This window comes from Piliocolobus tephrosceles, chromosome 7 (assembly GCF_002776525.5).
Source record: "Piliocolobus tephrosceles isolate RC106 chromosome 7, ASM277652v3, whole genome shotgun sequence".
NCBI classification, from domain to species: Eukaryota; Metazoa; Chordata; class Mammalia; order Primates; family Cercopithecidae; genus Piliocolobus; species Piliocolobus tephrosceles.
Genome location: NC_045440.1, coordinates 83211001 through 83230844, shown reverse-complemented (window position 1 = coordinate 83230844; position 19844 = coordinate 83211001).

Genomic DNA, 19844 nt, shown 5'->3' with positions numbered 1-19844 from the left:
TGTATATATATATACACACACACACACACACACACACATATATATATTATATATATAAAATTGTTGGCCGGGCATGGTGGCTCACATCTGCACTTTGAGAGGCCAAGACAGGCAGATCATCTGAATTCAGGAGTTTGAGACCAGCCTGGCCAACATGGTGAAACCCCATCTCTATTAAAAATACAAAAATTAGCCAGGCATGGTGGCAGGGGCCTATAATCCTAGCTGCTCAGGAGGCTGAGGCAAGAGAATCGCTTCAGCCCAGGAGGCAGAGGTTGCAACGAGCAAGTATTGCACCACTGTACTCCAGCCTGGGTGACAAGAGTAAAACTCTGTCTCAAAAATAATACTAATACTAATAATAAATAAAATTGTTACATTATTTGGCTGAATTGACCCCTTTATTATTATACAGTGACCTTCTTTGTCTCTTCTTACAGTTTTTGCCTTGAAATGTCTTTTGTCTAAGTGTAGTCACTCCTGTTCTTTTTTGGTTTCCATTGACAAGAGATATCTTTTTCCATTCCTTTATTTTTAGTCTGTGTGTGTTTTTATAGGTGAAATGTGTTTTTTTGTAGGCAAAAGATAAACGGTTTTAGTTTTTCATTCATTCAGCTAGTTTATGTCCTTTGATTGGAGAGTAGTCCATTTACATTTAAATGTACATTACCTTACATTTACATTGTCCATTTACATTCGCTTAAGGCCCTAAATCTCTTAAGTCAACTTGTGACCAATACTGCCTGACCTGGGACTCACTCTTCAGTGTTATTATTGATAAGTAAAAACTTACTCCTGTCATTTTGTTATTTGCTTTCTGGTTGTTTTGTGGTTTTCTCTTCCTTCTTTCACTCCTATCTTCCTGGAGTGAAGATTTTCTCGGGTGATATGATTTAGTATATTGCTCTTTATTCTTTGAGTATCCATTGTATGTTTTTTTGTTTGAGATAACCAAGAAGCTTGCAAATACTATCTTATAACCCATTATTTTAACCTGATAACAACCTAACACTATTTGCATAAACAAAAAACAAACAAACAAAAGAACACTAATAAAAACTTGCCTTGACTTCATCCTTCCACCTTTTAAGTTTTTGTTGTTTCTATTTATGTCTTATTGTACTGACTATATCTTGAGAAGTTGTTGTAGTTATTTTTTATTGGTTCATTGCTTAGTCTTTCCACTTAGAATATGAGTAGTTTACACACCACATTTACAGTGTTATAACATCCTATGGGTTTTTTTGTGTACTTAACTATTTCTAGTGAGATTTGTACTTGTGGATGATTACCTTTTGCTCCTGGATGTCTTTTTCTTTCTGATTGAAGCACTGCATGTAGCATTTCTTGTAGAATAGGTCTGGTGTTGATGAAATCCCTCAGCTTTTTTTGTCTTTGGAAGTCTTTATTTCTCCTTCATGTTTGAAATGTAATTTTTACAGATACACTATTCTAGGGTAAAGGTTTTTCTTTTTTCTTTCAACACTTTAAATTGTCATGCCACTCTCACCTTGCCTGTAAGTTTTCCACTGAAAAGTCTACTGCTAGACATATGGGAGCTCTATTGTATGTTATTTGTTTCTTTTCTTTTGCTGCTTTTAGGATCCTTTCTTTATCCTTGAATTTTGGAAGGTAGATTATTAAATGTTTTGAGATGGTCCCCTTTGGATTAATTCTGCTTGGTGTTCTGTAACCTTCTTGTACTTGGATATTAATATCTCTCTCTAGGTTTGGGAAGTACTCTGTGTATTATCCCTTTGAATAAGTTTACTACCCCTATCTCTTCCTCTAGTTCCACTTTAAGGTCACTAACTCTTAAATTTGCCCTTTTGAGGCTGTTTTCTAGATCCTGCAGTCATGCTTCATTGTTTTTTATTATTTTTTTGTCTCCTCTGATTGTTTGTTTTCATATAGCCTGTTTTCAAGCACATTAATCCTTTCTTATGCTTGATCAATTCTGCTATCAAAGGACTCTGATGCATTCTTCAGTATACCAATTGAACTTTTCAGGTCCAGAATTTCTTCTTGATTCTTTTAAAATTATTTCAATCTCTTTATTAAATTTATTTGATAGAATTCTGAATTTCTTCTCTGTGTTATCTTGAATTTCTTTGCATTTCCTCAATACAGCTATTTTGAGTTGTCTGTCTGAAAGTTCACATATCCCTCTTTCTCCAGGATTGATCCCTGATGCTTTATTTAGTTCATTTGGTGATGTCTTGTTTTCCTGGATGGTGTTGATGTTAGTAGATGCTCCTCCGAGTCTGGGCATTGAAAGAGTTAGGTATTTATTGTAGTGTTCACTGTCTGGGCTTATTTGTAGCTATCCTTCTCAGGAAGAATTTCCAGATATAACAAAAGACTTGGGTGTTGTGATCTAAGCTGTTTCTGCTTTAGGGAGCACCCAAGCCCAGTAACACTATGGTTCTTGAAGACTTATGGAGGTACCACCTTGAAGGTCTTAGACAAGATCTGGGAGAATTCTCTGGATTACCAGAGACTCTTGTTCTCTTCCCTTACTTTTTCCCACACATACAGTCTCTCTTGCTCTCTCTCTTTCTCTCTCCCTCTCTCTCTTTCTGTTTTGAGCCACTAAAACTGGGGATGGAGTGACACAAGCACTACTTTTGACCTCTACCACTGTGACTGCACTGGGTGAGACCTGAAGCCAGCATAGCACTGGGTCTCACCCAAAGCCTGCTATAACCACTCCCTGGCTACTGCATAGGTGGTCTCAAGGCCCTGGGAGTTTACAATCAGCAGGTGAGCAAAGCTAGCCAGACCTGTGTCCTTCCCTTCAGGGCAGTGAGGTCCTCCGGGACTCGGGTGGGTCCAGAGATGTCTTCCTGGAGTCAGTGACCAGACTTAAAAACCTTAGAATTCTACTTGATATTCTATTGTATTATGGCTGAGCTGGCACTCAAATCACAAGATGCAGTTCTTCTCACTCTTCTCTCCCCTTTCCAAAGACAGGGAATCTCATGCTGTAGCCACCACCACCCTAGGCCATGAGGAGCACTGCCAGATTACCACTGATGTTCCCTTAAGGCCCAAGGTCTCTTAAGTCAGCTTGTGAATGCTGCCTGGCCTGGAACTCACCCTTCAAGGCAGTGTCCAGAAATGCCATTCAAGAATAAAATCCTGGAATCAGGGACCCCAAAAGCCCACTTGATGCTCTACCCCCTGTGACAGTGCTGGTACCCGAAGCCAGCAAGTCTCAGAGGCTCACCAAGGTCTTCAATGTAGTGTCTGGTTATCTGTAGTATCTCTGGTTATTTAGGGCCAAATGGTTCTTCAGCTGATGAATGCTAGCAGGACTGGGTCCTTTACTTCAGGAGCTCCCGTCTGGCCCAGGGTATGTCTAGAAATGTCATCTAAGAGTTAGGGCCTGAAACAGGGGTCTTATGGCTCTGACCAGTGCCCTATCCTGCTGTGGCTGAGCTGGTATATAAAATGCAAGACAAAATCCTCCCCACTCTTCCCTCTCCTCTCCTCAAGTGGAAGGACGTGATCTCTGGAGCTGTGAGTGTGCAGCCTAGGGTTAGAAGAGGGGTAATGCCAGTACTCCCTCAGTTGCCCCAGCTGATGTCTCAGTATGTTGCATTCCCAACCAATTCACTGTCTCTGGGCCTAGTTCAGCCCTAGGGCTCATCTAAGAGGTGCAGCTCTTATGGCCTAGACTGCCTTTCAGGTTTACTTAGAGACTAAGAGAACTTGGGCACTCAGTGGTGAGGTTTGTGAGCACTCAAGTTTGGACCACTTACCTAGGCGATTCCTCTCTGGCTACAGCCAGTTTAAATGCACCTTCTTTGGGCAGGCATCAGCTGAGTTTGGTCTGGTTTTCCTTTCTGCTCTAATAGGACAGCACTGAGTTCAATGACTCATAATTGCTGTGTTCTCTCTTAATTGCCTCTTTCAGCAATATGAAGTTAAAACCAGGTACAATGAGTGCTAATATGATTTTTGGTTCTTACGAAGGCATATTTTTCTGTATAGTTGTTGATTGGTGTTCTTGTAGGGGCAGGGGTGATTGGTGGCTCTTCCTATTTCCCCATCTTACTCTACCTCTCTCTAACTGTCTTACATTGAGTTGTATCCTTTTATAAAAATACAATATCCATACCTATAATTAATAGAAATAAATGTTATCAACAAATAAGGTAAGAATTAACTATAAGAATTAATGTTTTCTGGATGGTAGTTTGGTTGGGTAGATTTTTAAATATAGATATTACAGATGGAGACCTTAAATGACTTAGGTTGTGTTTTTACCATTAAAAATTAAACATTAATAAAGAATGAATCTATAATGCACTAAATTAGCGAAATAGTCACTGTCAAGGCAATTCTAGGCCTAAGAAGATATCCTTCAATAAACATACATGTTGTAAAAAAATGTCATGAAAATACTCTAAAAAACCATTCCATTCAAGTAGCTACTTGAAACAACAATTTACTTATTCCCATCTAAATGTGCATTGGCTGAGGGAAGACTGGTCTAGACTGAGCTTACCTGGGCAGCTCTGCTGACCCCAACTAGCCTCACAGTTGCATCTGAGAGTCTACTTGTCTAATCTAGTCTGGGATTCATGGGACAGGTGTGGCTCTGTTCCACATATCTCATCCTTCTCCTGGATCCAGAGTAGTAACCTGGGCCTGTGCCTCCCATGTTGATAGCAGAGACTTCAAAGCACAAAGAGAAACATGCAAAATTTCTTAAGGCCTAGGTTTGGAATTGATTCACTGTCACTCTGGCCCATTCTTTTCACCAAAGTCATGTGGCTGAACCCGAAAAGAAAAAGAAGAAAATATGCTGTACCCACAAATATAGGATAAAAAGAGTAAATACATTTTAATAATAACTAGATAGAATACTGTACAGTAAATACACAAAACACATTGCAGCAGTTTCTATTAATAGCAAATACTTGAGATGTTCATCAATAGAGAACATATTAAGAGTAATATTTTCATAAATAATTGGCAAACTAGTCATTTTAAAAAGTGTTACTTATGTATGTTCTGATTACAAACACATTCCAAACATATCTTAATTGAATAAAAGTATGAACAGCATCATGAAATAAAGGGTTAAAGTAACAAATCTTTATACCTTTTACCTGGAGAAGGATTGTAGTGGGGACTACTCCTAGAAACAAAAGAAGGTAAGTGATACAGTGTAACCTCCTTTTAAATATGCCTATTTTATTTTATTTTATTTATAACAGATTTATTTTTTTCATTAGTGTTTTAGCAGAATGTACCTGGTTTTCAGAGATTGTTTAAGGGAGAAAAAGGTCTGGAATATATAAATGTATTGATAATGACTTCTTGAAAAATGTTGCAAAACTGTGCAACTATATGAGTATAAAATTTTGAGTTGTAAAATACTCCTCCTTTCTAGCTGAGATATCTTTGTAACTCTTCTGTTGACTTGGACTAGAGCATGTACAGTGAGAGAAGAAAGGTGTGGGGACTCATCTTGGGGGACCTGAGCATCTTGCTTCACCTGTGCCTCTCAACTATTGAATAATTATTAGGAAAGTTTGACCTTCAGTAAGATATCTGATTTGTGTACCTTTGACTTAACAATGAGAGTCTTTGTGTTACTCCCAGTGTGTGCAGCATTTTAGCGATTGTAAGGGGTTTTGCAAACAAAAGGGATAGGCAGTCAAATGTTTAAAGATACACACATTTGTTAATGAGTAAGTTCTCATATTAAACTTTTACTGAATGATTGTGTATAGTTAAAGGACCTATAAGACTTAATGGTATTAATCTTGAAAAAGCAAATGGATAGCTTAAAAACATATAGTCTAGCACAGTAAAAATTTTAAAAATAAATAAATAGAAATTAAAACATATAATGGAGAAGGAACAAAAGAAAGTAGAATAAATAAGAAAGAATAAATAATGATTATATTGATCTTTGTTTCTACATTGTACAATGAAGGGCATGATACGAGCTAAAAGAATAAAAACAGGGATTGAATTGTGTTTGTTATATTTATTCTCACCTACTGTGATATATTGGCAAGTGCTAGTATCATAACCATGTGTTAATTAATAAATCATAATTCTCACTGAGGGATGCATTTCTAAGCACATATACTAATTCTGAAGAAAAACATAGAAAATATAGTCTTTTCAAATCCATAAGCTGGAACTTCTAATAAAAGGCTTCCTATATGCACCACAACTTGGAGGTCTCCACAAATTTCTGTATACAGGTTACAAGAATGCAAAGTTCATCTTGATGAAAAATTCTGGTCTTTGCCACAGGTAGTGTTGATACAGGTTAACAGATCAAACTGAGAACAGAGCTTTGTCTTTCAAACTGGCAAATGGGATGACAAGTTTTCTCCCCTCCTTAATTTTGACAATTTGAGTATATATCCTCTTTTCAGTCCAATAACAAAGACCTTTTGCCTAAATTTTAAGTTCTGCATTCACATGGATATTTGTAATCCAGCCCCTGTTGGGTCAGATTAGCTTACATTCATTATTATTTCTTCATTATACTCCAACTTCTATAATAAATACAAAACTAAACAAGCTTTTATTCTCCAGCACCTCATAGAAAGAATCTCATTGTCATTTCAAAATATTTTCTCAAATTATTTAATGTACCTAATAAAACACCCATTTGATCAATTGCTTGAGTTGACAGCTCTCTTTACACATTCTTTTTCTCATACATGTTCTTCATTAGATTCTAAGTTATTTGAATCACTGGATAAATCAACCAAAAATGTGTAACTCTTTTGCCTAGATTTCCAACACTAATCAATTGTGTAATTTCAATTAGCGCCCCTTGCAAGCGTAGTAAATAACCCAGAGATCACCTCAGTTTATATTTCCCAAAGTTAGGCTACATTATTAGTACTTCAAATGTCTTTTAAAGTGAGTAGAAAATCAAGTTCATACATAATTTCGTTTTTTTTTCTAATTGAGTAAAAATATATTTGCACTGTTATCCAAGGAAACTGTTTGACTTGATGGACGTGAGTCTGAAATGAAATTCTGCTCTGTGATTACCAGTGAAATCAGAAAGGGGGCTGTGGAGGAAGGCTTTTAAGTTCTTACCCAGGTTTCCATTATTTTCTAACAATACAAAATAAACTGAAAAATTATTTATAAAAATGAATTAATTGATATGCAAAGACTTGTTTAAAACAGACTAAATAATTATCCAACCAAATTTAGAGTATTTCCTATTTCTGATTAGTATAAAATAGAAGCTCTACTCCTAGGCACTAGGTCCCTCCAATATGCACATTTTGAAGACAACACTGAAGAATGGTTCCATAGAAGCTTCTCTCTGTAACCTTGGTGAAATAATTTGATCTCAGCCCCCTCTGCTGCTAGCTTCAGAGCAATAATACCCAATTTTATGACATAGCTATTATTGTCCATGATCTCCTACTTTATGGGTCTGAAAATACCAGCTAGCATCTTTTCAGCCAATAACTTTCAATTTAAGAGGGCAATAAGTGAGTTTTTCTATGTAAAAAAAATATATTACTAGTTTATTGAAATTACAGTATTCTATCTGTTTAAGAATATAATTCAGATGCTTGTCACACAGAACTTGTCAATGAAGCAGCACTATATTTTGATGCCAATCTGTGGAACCTGGGCATCAAGGAAGCTGAAGCACTTAGGATCAAATTTATTCTGAGGTAGGTAAAGTTCTAGAAGTAAAACAATACAAAACAGAAGAGAAAGCTATTATTACTTTTTTATTGAGTCATGGGCTTTCTAAAAATATGTTTCTATCTTTATACTTTGTTTGAAGATGATTAGTTATGAATTCTCAGTGGAAAACAAAATTTGAACAAATTGTTTAAGAATCCTCTCTCCCTTGACTTTGGTGCTCCTATATTATCCAAGCTGCATAATGAAGAGTTTTTTAGCAGACAGGAAGAAAAGGCAGCAGGAATAAGGAAGACAGAGCTGTATGAATGGAAAAAAAATTGCTTAATGAATTGGAAAGACATTTTGGATTTAAGAATGGGAAATATTAATCTACATGGTGGATTTCAATTCATTCCTTATGTAAGTAAAGCATTTAAAAAAATCCAAACTATTGGTTTGGATACTTTTATTTAGTGTCACCTATTTTCTGAAATTCTAGTAATATATCAAGACAAAAGAAAACAGCATCATGCGTTGGCATTATCTAGACTTAAGACAAATATTTCTTATTAGTATGTTTATAATCAACAAAAATTGTTTTTAACTGATGATGTTTCAGCAACATTACATCTATCTCCAAGGATAAAGTTACAAAACAATTATTACAATTGAGAAAAATAGGAGAAAAGGAGATCTTTACAGGACCATTTCCATGCTTGTGACTGGACCAAACCAAAACACACCTATGACCCCAACAAAGAAATACGCAAATTCCAGTTGAAATAAATCACTTGAAATAATAAAACCCATGTTAATGCCCACAGAAAGAGTAAAAATCCAGGAGAATCATCAGATGTTTATACATTTTTTGCATATGGCATTTTAAAAAGCTCCATCAAAATCATTTTTAAGTTTATTATTTCAACAAGAAGGAATGCTTCCACAAGGCTTTTGTTATTAAAGAATGTGCTTATAGTATGATAATTTATGTCTAGTTCATTAAGCAGGTGTTCTGGGCAAGATAATATAGGGGAAATGGCAAATATGAAACACTGTTTTCCATTAACCCCTCTGGCACTGACAGTCTGAAGCTCCCCTTCTGAAGGCTAATCCATTTTGCTTAATGCTTAGCATTTTCAGATCCTAGCTTTGGGTGCCAGAAAGGTTTTATATTTGAAGTACAAGAAAAGCAGGTGGTGATTCAGAGCACCTAGTCAGTTATCCCTTGTGAAAATCAATTGATAAATGTCTAAAAGCATCAAAAGCAGAAAGCCTTTATCGAATTAGTATACACCAAACCAGGATATTTTATTCTTTATTATTAGAGCTGATGTTTTAAGTTTCCTTTCATTACATTAATGAAAAGATTGCCTCTATGCGTGTGTATCTGTGTGTTCGTGTGTGTGTGTATATACACACATATATATACATGCTATTTTCACCCATTAGAAGGTTCCCTGAATACACACTTATATTTCTAAGACAGTTAAGAAAGGTAAGGTTTTTGTTTTTGTTTTTAAAAAAGGCAATGAATATTATTATTCATAATATTTAAACCAAAGGTTACAGGATCATAAAATGCTTTCTGCCCCTGGTCAAATTTAGCTCATAAACTTGCTATATCAGTTTGGGTTTAAATGGCTTTGAACATTACATGAGCATTTCAGTTTGCCACAGTCCCCATCAATTTTGCTATAATGACTTTTAATTGCCTTCTTCATTTATTTGATCTCCCTGATTCCCCCAGTCATTTGAATTCGTAAATCCTATCTAAACACTTATCTCCCCAAAACAGGATCAATTTACTTTCTCCTTTGGTTTAGTTTTTTCCAGGATTTAATATTGCAAAACTTAGTATTGTTCATGTTTTAAAACATTTTGGTCTCAGATGACCTAGATTAAAATCTAAACCAATTTCTTTGTAGGCTAGCAATTTAACCTCCAAAATCTCACACTTTTCATCTGTACAATGGCAATCATAGTAATAGCTACAGTAATAGCTACCTCATGTGTCCCAGATCGGCCTGACCATCAGCATCTGCTTCATGGGCATGCAACCTGAGCAGTTCCACAGGGACCCACATTCAGAAGGGCCACGTGCTTATGAAGCAGTCTATTGTTTCTGTCTTTAAATTTTAACAATTTTTGAACAAGGAGCTAAGCATTGTCATGTTGCTCTAAGCCCTTGAAATTACACAGCCAGTCCTGATATCCCTAGGGATGGAATTTTTAGCCATTTAGTCAAGGATTTTCCTCATGTTGCATTTTAAAATAGATCTATATAATGTTAAAATGAAAAACTCACAATGGTATATAAATATACAGATCTCATTTGACTCCTTTTTTATTTTTATTGGTTCCATATTGTCAGTTGTATTTTTTCAGAAATGAATACTGATTTGAAATTATTTACATTTTTTCTATTATAGCTGGAAAGACTTTTTAAAAACTACCTTGGGTTACCAGATTTAATAAATAAAAACACAGATTCTAGGTTTTTGGCCCAACATGCAATGAGCTTAGAAGTCATCACACCATCCTGACAGCAAGTAAAAACCTCAACTGGAAAATCAACTGTTCTGAGATCTGTCAGAGAGGTGATGTCAAAGGACAAACCGCTACCCCCCAAACTGGAGAGAGAGAGATGAATACACAAATCTCTGCAGGAAACATTACCAGGGTAGGAAAATCTGGGTGGCTCAGAGTGGACCAATCTGATAGTTAAGACTCCATGGGACACAGTCATAGGGGCCTCCAACATTATTATGAGTTTTACCTCAGAGCGCCACTAGATTTTCATAGAGAACATTGGAGAGAAGTCTTTGTGTGCTTTCAGCAGCAGAAAGAGGAAAAAGAACCCAGGGGTTTCTGTTCCTTTTAACAAGACTTGCACTCCAAACAATTTTACCAGAGCCTCAAACTGTTGGGTTTTTTTTAGAAGTTAACTGACTAGAAAGAAGGGAAATACCCAACTTTAGCCCACTCCGCAATTCTCTTCCACCTGAGAGGGAAGAAAACTGAGAACTTCTAAAGTTTACAGTTAGGAGGCACAAGACCACTGAAAGACTAAGACCTAATGACAGAACGATAAAATGCTTCCCTTTTCTCACACTTTGCCACGACATTACTAAAACCCTATATAAGGAGTTCTTTTTACACAGTACATCATGGTCATCTATCAGGAAAAAAATTACAAGACATAGCAGAAGGCAAAAACAAAAACAAAATAAAAAACAATTTTAAGAGACAGAGCAAGTATAAGAACAAGACTCAGAAATGGCAAGGATGTTGGAATTATCTGACTGGAAATTTAAAACAATTATAGTTAACATGTTAAGGGTTCTAATGAATAAAGCAGACCATAGGCAAGAAGAGATAGGCAATGTAAGCAAAGAGATTAAAATTACAAGAAAAAAGTCAAAAATAAATGCTAGAGACCAAAAACCCTAAAAAAAATGAAAACTGCCTTTGATAAGCTCATGAGTAGATTAGGCCACAGCTGAGAACAATACTGCTTAGCTTGAGGATACTTTCATAGAAACTTCCAAAAATAAAAAGGAAAGATAACAGGAAAAACAAAACAGAATATCTGAGAACTCTCAAGAACTACAGGGTAACAAAAATGTGTAACATACAGGCAAAGATAATACTAGAAGAAGAAGAAAATGAGAGAGGAACAGAGAATATATTTGAAGCAATAATGACAAATAATTTCTACCAAATTAATTTCAGATGTCAAACCACAGATTCGGGAAACTCATATAACCCCAAGCAGAATAAATGCCAAAAACACTACCTCTGTTAATATTATATTCCAAAAACAGAAAATCAACTATAAAGAAAAAGTCTTGAAAGAAACCACAGGAAAAAAAAACCTTACCTATAAAGAAACAAAGATTAAAATCACAACCAACTTCCCCTCAGAAATGATGGAAGCAAAAAGAGAATACAGTGAAATATTTAAAGTGTTAGAAAAAATCAACCGAGAATGATGTACCCGGTGAAATTAGTTTTCAAAGATGAAGAAGAAATACTTTCTTAGAGAAACAAAAAACTGGGTAGTTTATTACCAGTAGACTTGCCCTTCAGGAAATTTTAAAAGAAATTCTTCAGAGAGAAGAAAAATGATATAGGTCAAAAACTCAGATCCACATGAAGAAACTAAGAACATGAGAGAAGGAATAAGTAAAGATAAAATAAAAACTTTGTATTCTTAATTGATCTAATAGATAATAATTCAAAAGAATAAAAGTAATTTATTTAATGTGTGTTGATGCATAAATAAAATGAGTGACAGAAACTCAGCAAGTATATAAGATACAGGAGAGATAACTTAAAATTCTCTTGTTATTGTATAATACTCACACTACCCATGAAGTGGTTTACTGTTATTTGAACGTGTACTTGGATTAGGTGTAAAAGCATATTGCAAACTCTAGAGCAACCACTAGAAAAAGTAAAAACAGAAAACATAACTGATATGCTAAGAATAGATCAAAAATGGAATCCTATGAAATGATTGATAAATTCACAAAAGGCAAAAAAAAAAAAAAAAGTAGAAGGCAAAAATAGGAACAAAGAACAAAAGGAATGAAAACAATTGATAGATACTAATCCTAACTATATATGTAATTACTTATAACATCAGTGGCCTAAGTATAACAATTAAAAGTTGGAGATTGTTGGAGTGGATCAAAAAACAACACTCAAATAATTGTTGTGTAAAAAAATATGACTTTAAATATAAAGATACATATAGATTAAGATTAAATGGTTGGAGAAAGATGTACAATTATAAAACTAATCAAAAGAAAGTAGAAGTAGCTATATTAATTTCAGAGAATACTTCAGGGAAAGGAAAGTTATCAAGGATAAAGAGGGGCATTAAATAATAGAAAAGGAGTCAATATTACAAGAAGAAACAACCATCCTTAATGTGTAAGCACGTAAAAACAGAGTGTCAAAATACAAGAGGTAAAACCTGCAGAGAGAAATAAAAGAATTCACTATTATTGCTAGTGATTTCAGCATCTCTCAATCAGAAATAGAGCAGCAGTTAGAAAATCTGTAAGGACATAGTTGAACTTAACAGCGTCATCAATCAACTGGATGTAATTGACATCTATTGAATGCTTGAACCAAAAACAGCAGAATACACATTGTTCTTAATCTTACATGGAATATTCTCCAAGATAGACCACATTCTGAGCCATAAAATACACCTTAACAATTTTTAAGTAGAAATCATACATTGTGTGCTCTCAAACCACAATGGAGTTATACTAGAAATCAATAACAGAAAGATAACTAGAAGCTGATAAAATACTTGAAAAATAAACAACACACTTCTAACTAACATACAGATCCCCCAAACACAGGAAAAGTTTTAAAATATTTTAAGCTAATTGAAAACAAAAACACAAGTTATCAAAATTTGTAGGGTACATCAAAACCAGTGCTTAGAAGAAAATGTATAGCATTTCATGCATGTATTCAAAAAGAGGAAAGATATAATATCAATAATCTAACTTTTCCACCTCAGGAAACTGGAAAAAGATGAGCAAATTACATCCAAATTAAGCAGAAGAAAATAAATATTAAAAATCACAGCAAACATTTAAAATTAATATTTTAAAATAAATACTAAAAATAAAGTTTATTTTATTAACAATAAATAATAAAATTACAGTTGTTTACAGAATGAAAATTTTGCTGTAATTTTGGGGGTATATTTGACTGTAAGTCAATGGGTGAAAAATAAAACCAAAAGTTGGTTGGAAAAAAATAATAATATTGATAAGGATCTAGCCAGATGAACTAAGAAAAAAAGATACATGGCACAAATTTCTCTCATCAGAAATTAAAGAAGGGAAATCACTACAGATTCCATATTTGCTAAAAGGAAAATAAAGAAATACTATGAACAATGCTATACCTACAAACTTGATAACCTGGATGAAATGAAACAATTCTTTGAAAGTCACAATTTGAAAAATGTCACAAATAGAAAATAGGCAATGAATAGGTCTATGCCCATTTAAGAAAAAAATTTAATAGTAAATAAGCTTCCAGAAGAGAAAGCATCACCCCTATATGGGTAGTGAATTCTACTACGCATGATAATTTTTAAAGTCAAAGATTTATATAAATTTTCTGTAAGCTATTCCGCAAGGAAGAAGCATAGAAAATTGTTCCTAACTCATTACATTAAGCCAGCATTGCCTTAATATCAAAACTATGCAAAGATATTACAAGAAAAGATTACTACAACCAATGTCTCTCCAGAGCATATATGTAAAAAAATTCTCAACAAAATATTAACAAATCAAATCCATCAATGTATAAAAATAATTATATACCATGACCAAGTGGGACTTATTCCAGTTATGCAAGAATGGTTCAACATTCTGAAATCAATTAATGTAGTTCATTACATCAACAGTCGAAAGAAGAAAAGGCACATGATTATATCATATATATATATGATATAATATAAATGTATAAAAAAATGTATGTATGATATAAATGTAGAAAAAGCATTTGATAAAATCCAACAGTCATTCATGATAAAAAACTGTCAGCAAACAAGAAATAGGGAAAAACTTCCTCGACTTGATAAAGGATCTACAGAAAACCTACAGATAAATTATACTTAATGTTGATAAATTAGAAGCTTTCATGCTAAGATCAGGAATGAGGCAAAGATATTCCCTCTTATCACTGCTTTTAACATCATATTGGATGTCCGAGATAATCTATTAAAACAAGGAAAAGAAGTAAAAGTAATACAGACTGGGTTGGAAGAAATAAAACTATCTTTGTTCAGAAGTGACATGATTGTAGAGAAAATCTGAAATACTCAGCCAAAAACTCCTGGAACTAATAACTGATTATAGCAAGGTTGCATGATACAGGGTGAATATACAAAACTCCATTATTTTCCTATACACTAGCAATGAATAAATGGAATTTTAGATTAAAACACAATACTATTTACATTGTCACCCCAAAGAATAAAATATTTTGGTGTAAATCTAACAAAATATATATAACATCTACTTGAGGAAGACTACAAAACTCTGATTTAAAAACAAAATCAAAAATTAATAAATAAACAAATGGAGAAATATTCCATGTTCATAGACAGTAAGACCCAATATTGTTAAGATGTCTCAGTTTTTCTCAACTTGATCTGTAGATCTGACCTAATCCCAATGCAAATCATATTAAATACTTTTGTAGGTATCAAAAAAAGATCCAAAATTTTATATAGAGAAGCAAAAGATTCAGAAGATCCAACACAATAGTGATGGAGATGACGGAAAACTGATATTATTTAACTTTATGACTTAATGTAAAGTGACAGTTCTTAAGACATTGTAGTATTGACAATAATAGACAAACATATCAAAGGAACAAAATAGTCCAGAAATAAACCCACATCGATACAATCAACTATCCTTGACAAGGGAGCAAAGGCAATACAATAAGATAGTCAATAGTACATGAATGGCATTTAGAGCCATAGCACTGGATGAAATGACAAAGGGGATGAATGTGCATGAATAGGAACCAGGCCCAAACACTGCAGTGAGTTCTAGAGTATCATGTTGGAGAAATGAGAAGGAATTAGCAAAGGACACCAAAAAAAAAAAAAAAAAAAAAAAAAGCCACTTCATAAATGAAAACTAGTGTTCTTGATGCAATATAAATAATTAAAAAGAGAGTTATCATATGTGTCAAATGTTACTGATCAGTCAGATAAAATGAAGCCCAAGAACTGACTTGTAGAGGACCTTGTTAGTCTACATCATTAAATTAAATATATAAAAGTACTTATGCCTACCTCATACATAGTAAGTATTCAATAAAGCTAAAAATTTTTATACACAAGCTTTCCTATTTATGCTTGAATCCTAGATGGACTTTACACTGTGAAACAGAAACTGCTTGAACAGGCAAGAAAATGTTTTACAAGCTTCTTACCATACAGCCCCGGATTTCAAGATGTGTCCACACATAGGAAAACACAGCAGCTAACTTCCTAAACCCCTCAAAAGATGTTTATCATCATAGCAGAACATTATTTGGCTGACCTTTATTCTAATAAGTCAACCAAGCATTCTGCCTCCTTAATAATTTTGACCAGCAACTTTCTCTATGTAAAACCATCAAATCCAGAAAACACCTGACAAGATATTAGGAGAATATTCTTGGTAGTGTAATACATATTGAAAGGAACTTTCTAGGAGTCAGATCTAATAGTGGTAAAAATTTGACACTCCAGAATCAACCTGCCTGAATGTGAACCTCAGTTCCATTATTTATTAGCTGGGTGAAATTTATACTTTCATTACCCTTCTTGCAAAATAGAAAGCAATAGTAATAATAGCTATACTAATAAGGTTGTGAGGATTAAATGAGTTAAAACGTTTAAAGTGCTTAAAATGATGCCTGATATAGTAAATTAATCTGCTGATTTGTATAAGGGAATGAGCTTGAAAATCATTTGCAAAGACTGTTAAAAATATTTAGCTACAGGTCCATCCAGACCTACTAAGTTAGAAACAGCAAGGTAGAGTCAAGAAATATATATTATTAAAACAAATGCGCTGGTGTTGATGGCTAGTCCTCTCTGGGAATGGCTTCTTTATTTCCCACTCAAGAAATTTATCACAAGTACTTAGTAAGATAGATAACATTTGTAGAAGTGTTTCCTGTAATTATAGGTTTTCATTTACTATTAAACATTGGTTGGAAGAAAGACACAAGCACTTCAGTAGAATAGAGAAGTATATCTGAGAAGAGTATCTGAGCACTGTATCACTGGGCAGAGAGCAGAATTTGTCCCAGAAGAACAAATGAAAATGAAATAAATATCCAAAATATAAATAAGTATAGCCTTATTCAAATTGGGCAAAAGGAAAAACGGTAGCTTGGGAAAGAACACAGGAAAAGAGGAATTCAGAGCACCATTTGGAGTATTAAGAGAAAATTTTTCTTTTTCTCTGGGCACAGTGGTTCACACCTATAATCCCAGCACTTTGGGAGGCCAAGGCAGGTGGATCACCTGAGGTCAGGAGTTTGAGACCAGCCTGGCCAACATGGTGAAACCCCATCTCTACTAAAAATAAAAAATAAAAAATAAAAAAAATTAGCTGGGTATGGTGACAGGTGCCTGTAATCCCAGCTACTCAGGAGGTTGAGGCAGGAGAATTGCTTGAACCTGGAAGGTGGAGGTTGCAGTGACCGAGATCGTGCCATTGCACTCCAGCCTGGGTGACAAGAGCAAAATTCTGCCTCAAAAAAATAAATAAATAAATAAATAAATAATAAAAGGAAATATTAAGAGAAAAGCAAACTTAAAAATGAGCAGAAATTCTCAAAAAAAAAAACTACATGGAAAGGGTTAAATAAAATATTGTATAGTCAACTAAAATAATTATACATAATTGTCAAAAACAATATTAGATCAGTATATTTATTACTAAAATAAAGTAGTACAAGGTGGTCTTCTATATAAAGTTTTAAGATTTTATTACACAAATATAACTATTATGACTGTGATAACTAGTTATCATGGGAAAACCAGAAAACAAAGATAAAGAAAAGAGAGTCAATAGACTGTTGTTTTAGCACCACTCAGACAGAAGCACTTGAAGTTAAGATACTTTATGCTTATATTTATATATGTGTGAACATATATGTATGTATTTATGTATGTATACACACTTGCAGTGTCTCCTGCACTAGTACTATGTCAGTTTCACTGATCTCCTTGTTGTCACTCTTACTTACCATCCATTTTTCCTTCACTTTGTAACTAAATGAGTTATCTACAACATATATATCTGATTATCTTATCCTGAAATTTAAAACACTTTGATATCCTCTCTTATCCCTGAGGATCAAATGTGAAACCTTAATATGTCTTCAAAGGCCATCTGTGCTGGAGTTCTGGCTACTTTCCTACTTCTTCCTTCTCTCTTAATTACTCTAGTTACTCTTACTGTACTTGATTAAGTTTCTCACAAGTAGCATGATTTCTCTTCCCTTTAGGACAGGAGACCTATGCCCCAGGAACTTTCCTATTCCCCCTCCTCTTCCTTAATAACTCTTACTTATTCAACTCTGTAATATTTTGAACCTAATGTTTCTCAGATTGGGAGCACAAAAAAATTATTACTTTTTTCTAAATGTTAAAAATAATGCTTCCAGTATTAGAAAAAAAGAAGCAAAATTTATTTTTTTCTAGAAACCAAAAATAATAGACACTTTTGTGAGACTATATGATGAAAAAAATAATCCTAACTCCAGATAGGGAGGAAAAGGTAAACAGATGAACCATTTATAGAGTACTCAATATGTCCTATATGTATTGTAAGCAAAAGTCTCACATAATTACCAAATAAATGACAAAACATGTATTTAACCTATTTTACAATTGAGGAAACTATGAAGTGGAGAAGTTGCTAAAGATTCCTAAAGTCAAACTAGATTTCATCCTAGAGCCCTCTGAATACAAAACTTGTACATTATTTTCACTATCTCCTCCACTTCAGCAGCTCAGCAGTACACTAATAACTCTAACACAAAGCAGAATGTGATTGGCGTAACAATAAAAGGAAACATACGGCGTGGCAGGAGTCCTTTGAAACCAGCATCTTTCAGTAGAACTCTATCTGGTTTTAAAACAATGTTAGAGAATCATAAAAGAGGATTCAGAAAGCTTTTCCAGGAGAGGTGGTATTTGAGTTGGATGGAGATCTTGAAACGACTCAAAGACTCAGAAATGAATCATAAGGAACAAAAACCAGAAAGGATCGTATTAGAAACAGAAGCCATGAAAGTACTATATTCACAATCAGAAAGGGTTCACACATCCTGCCCAGTCCTGCTATACAACATTTCTAACTATCAGAGATAGCTTGGCAGAGGCAGTCACTCTGGTAACATTTCAAGGAAGGCAGTTGATCAAATTCTTACTGCCTAAGATGTAATGCATTCCTGAAGAACTCATTGGTCTGCAGGAATCTAGAGAAGTGCCTTTGGGTAGATGAAGAGTGGACTATCTGTCCTTCATATATACTGAGGACAGAAAAAAGCACTTAAATTAAATGGTGTCAGTAAATGATAATGTTAAGATATATAACAGGTTAAGGCCTTCTGTAATAGAATAAACTGCCACATTTTGAAGCAAATTGCAAAGGAAAGTTAAGGAATATCTTCATTTGTTATTTTGAATTAAAATTTGACATTCTCATACCAAGAGTATTCCAATACACACATGCTTTATAGATTTTTTTAAAGGCATCACCAATAAACATTCTTACTGCAAGACTCTAAAGTTAGTGTGTGGAACAAGAAGTAAATTCAAGTAGATCATGAATACAAAATGCATTATATTTCCAAAATATTTTTTCAGGTACATTCAGGCATAGAAGACTATTTATAAATTCTGATTTACAAAATATATATAAAATTCACATTTTCCAACCACTTATTTGAATGACAAATGCAAATATTACTTGATAATTTATTAAGATAAATAACTATATCAGAGACATACTTGAAATAAACAGATTTAAATCTTCTACATAGGGTTAATTCTAGCCAATTATACTTTTACCACAAGCATAGTGCTTAAGTAAAACAAAATATATATATATATATTATTTGTTTAATTACTACATCTCTTTATTAATGATTTTATTCAGTTGGGTTGGACAACAATGACTACTTGTTTAGCTACTTTAAATATATTATGCATTTTAAACGTTCAAAGTTAGTAGAAAAAGAGGCATGGTTCACCCGTTAGCCTCCACAAGCAGGAACAGAATGGCTATTATATATGTAAAGTAGCACTATCATAAGATTAATGTATTGTCCTAAAAGAAAGTCCCATTTCTCATTCTGTAAAATATTTTAAGTCAAAACTGAAATCATCCCAAGTGACTGAAATGTACACATACATCTTTATTTTTCTTTCATTTTAATTTTGAGACAGAGTCTTGCTCTGTTGCCCAAGCTAGAGGGCCTTGTCATGACCATTATTCACTGTAACTTTGACCGCCTGGGTTTAAGGGATCCTTCCACTGCAGCCTCCTGAGAAGCTGGGACCACAGACACATGCCATCACAACCGGCTAGCTTTTTGTTTATTGTAGACACAGGGCTTTGCTATGTTGCCCTAGCCAGTCTCAAACT